The sequence below is a fragment of the Chiloscyllium plagiosum genome, chromosome 27, assembly GCF_004010195.1.
Source record: "Chiloscyllium plagiosum isolate BGI_BamShark_2017 chromosome 27, ASM401019v2, whole genome shotgun sequence".
NCBI lineage: Eukaryota > Metazoa > Chordata > Chondrichthyes > Orectolobiformes > Hemiscylliidae > Chiloscyllium > Chiloscyllium plagiosum.
The window spans coordinates 9,430,880-9,434,370 of record NC_057736.1 but is presented as its reverse complement, the minus strand read 5'-3'; positions in this window follow the sequence as shown (position 1 = coordinate 9,434,370).

Here is a 3,491-nt window from a genome sequence, read left to right as displayed (position 1 = left end):
CTGCCTGCCCCTCTCCCGCGGTTACGTTAGAGCCCGGGTGTCCTTGGAGAAGGAGCACGCGGTCTCCACCAAAACCCTGGAGTTGTTCAGGGAGAGGTGGACGCCGCAGGGAGTGGAGTGCATTATTTCCCCCTCCAACTCTATTTTGATTTAATCCCTGCCCTCCCCTGCACTGTTTTGATCACACAGCACTGTCCTTTGATGTGAAGGGCAGTGTTTGTCACTGGCCACCCAGGTGTTTTCCTATCTTCCTGGTGGTGGAAGTTGAATAAAGATTGGTGCACTTTGTGTCTTTCACTGTGTCTCACACCTGCACACACACACTAAAAAAATAAATAAATAAACAGAAGGTTCTTCCTGGTGGTGGAAATTGAATAAAGATTCGTGCACTTTGTGTCTTTCACTGTGTCTCACACCTGCACACACACACACACCATGGGTGCTGGGGATAAAATAAGCACTACCGCACTAAAAAAAAATGAAAAAAAGAAAGAAGAAGAAGAAAAAAAAGAAATGATACACGTCTGGTCGAGGCAGCGGGCCGTGGTGGGGGTCGTTAGGGCCGACTGCCTGCCCCTCTCCCGCGGTTACGTTAGAGCCCGGGTGTCCTTGGAGAAGGAACACGCGGTCTCTACCAACACTCTGGAGTTGTTCATGGAGAGGTGGGCGCCGCAGGGAGTGGAGTGCATTATTTCCCCCTCCAACTCTATTTTGATTTAATCCCTGCTGTCCCCTTCACTGTTTGATCACACAGCATTGCCCTTTGATGTGAAGGGCACTGCTTGTCACTGGCCACTCGGGTGTTTCCTTTCTTCCTGGTGGTGGAAACTGAATAAAGATTTGTGCACCTTGTGACTTTCACTGTGTCTCACACCTGCACACACACACCATGGATCCTGGGGGAAAATAAGCACTACTGCAGTTAGGCGGTAGTGTGGGGGAAAAAAAGAAAAAGAAAAAAAAATGAAAAACGCATGTCAGGTCCAGGCAGCGGGCCATGGAGAAGCGCGGGAGGCCCGATTGCCTGCCCCTCTTCCACGGTTACGTGAGAGCCCAGGTGTCCCTGGAGAAGGAGCACACGGTGTCCACCAAAACCCTTGAGACTTTCAGGGAAAGGTGGGTACCGAAGGGAGTGGAGTGTATTATTTCCCCCTCCAACTCTATACTGATTTAATCCCTGCCCTCCTCTTCACTGTATGATCACACAGCATTGCCCTTTGATGTGAAGGGCACTGCTTGTCACTGGCCACTCGGGTGTTTCCTTTCTTCCTGGTGGTGGAAACTGAATAAAGATTTGTGCACCTTGTGTCTTTCACTGTGTCTCACACCTGCACACACACAACATGGGTGCTAGGGAAAATATAAGCACTACTGCTGTAGGGTGGTAGCGTGGAGGAAAGAATAAAAAGAGAGAAACAAAACAAAAAAACAGAAGAGTCAGAGGTTCCGTTCACTCTGAGAGCTGGCTCTGAGGGAGCTGGATCAGTGTCAAGTACTATGCACGTGTCAATAAAGGATGACTTGGTAATCAGATACTGGCTACTGGCCACTGGCCTCCGGAGTTATTTTAATTCCAATCCACCAGACATGGAGAAGAAAAAAAGTTTACATTTATTTGCCTCCCTGTCCAGCTCATCTCAGAGTTCTGTGCAACAAACTAATCAATTTCTGAAATATAGTCTCTATGGTTAAGTAAGAAATTACTGCAGTTCATATGTGCACTGCATGATTCCACAAACAGTAATCAAAATGAATGATCAGCCTGACTTTGTTTTTAAGGAATTTTTTTGACTAAGAATCTTTGCTCTTCAACTTAGATTTTTTAGATCCACTTTTAAAGGAAATTAAGACTTAAGTTTGTAACCAAAAAAAGGCACCTTCAACAACCCAGCAGCCCCTCAGAAATGTCCAGAAAAACGTGGATGCGTGTTTTGACAAAATGTCACTGCCTCTGGGTTGGAAGGTCTGGATTCAAGTCCAGTGATGCATTGAATATCTCTCAACACATCTGAACAGATATGCTTCACAAAGCTTACAGAATGATTTGGTGCAGTCCGACACATCTCCCTGTAATAAGGTCCCTGCAGACAGCGGTAGTACCCCTACCTCAGAGCTAGACGTTTTGGGTTCAAGTCCTGCCTCTACCAGACATATGTCAAAACCTGTAAAGTTCGGCTTAAGGTATGATTACCATTTTATAGAATTTCTGATGAGCCTCCCAAAACCTACAAAAATAACAAGTGATTAGTCCATCTAGTCACTGTTGCTGTGCAATTAAAAGCAATATTCTTCATGGCAACAATAGTATCCTAAAACTGAGCATGGGTCGTATGTAGGGCTAGAGCTTCAGCTTCACTCTCACCTTGAACTTGCTGGAGTGACATGTTTTAGTTCTAACTGCCAATAGAACACTAGAGGGCAGTGTTGCTGCATTACTACACCAGAGAACTCTTAGTACGACAGACCTCAGCCCTTCTATTTAAATCATTGGGAATACATCGAAGAGAAAGCAGACTGCAGCTGGGTTCCAATAAAATGTGATTTGCATGTGCACTGGTTACTAACATTCCAAATAAGGGGGAGAACACAGAACAAAACACTGCGTGAATAACTTCATAAGGTTTACAGCAGCCTAACCCCTAGAATTTAAATGGGACAAGGGGTTTGAAACAGATGCATTAAAGGGGAAACCCAGGAAAGTGACAAGGTTTTCTTAAATAGTTTTGGAGAGGTTCCGAAAGAAGTAACAACTCCAGTTTAGATCAAGCATTGGCTAGTGCTGTAAGTTTTCTGTAAATTTATACAATCCATTCTGTTACATTCCTTTTATCCACAGTTTAAAGGTCCCAGAATGAATGCATTAATACCCTCAATGAACTAGCAGACACAGAATTTCAATACAATCAATGAAATTACATTTCAAGGATTATAACAATAAATCAACAAAGTCGTTAATACGTATGCATATGAAAGGCAAAAGAAAAATCAGAACTGGAAACAGGTCAGTCAGGAATACAGCAACAACAACAATTATTTATATAGAGAGAGTGCCTTTAGCACAGCAGCATGTGCCAAAGTGTTGCACAAAGGCAGTGTCAAGGAGAATTTGCTACTGAACCAGCGAAAAAGGTATCAGGTCAGGTGATCAAAATCTTGATCAAAGAGGGAGATTTAAGGAACATTTTAAAGAATGACAGTGAAAGAGAGAGCGAGAAAGAGAGAGAGATGGAGAGACTGAGGGAGGGAGAAGTGGAGAAATTTTCTGAATGAATTCAAATTTCAGGGCCAAGGCACAATGACAAAAGCTGGAGCAGTTAAAATCATAGTTGAGAAGAGGCCAGAATTTGAAGAAAAAAAGTAATTTTGAAAATTTGTTGGACAGGGGAAGGTGCAGAGTGGTTAAGAGAAGGCATGCTATGACAGCAATCAGGGTCTAGTCCATAGAGGCATTTTAGAATTGGAATTTAAGTCAACAAGTTTAAGGGTGACAT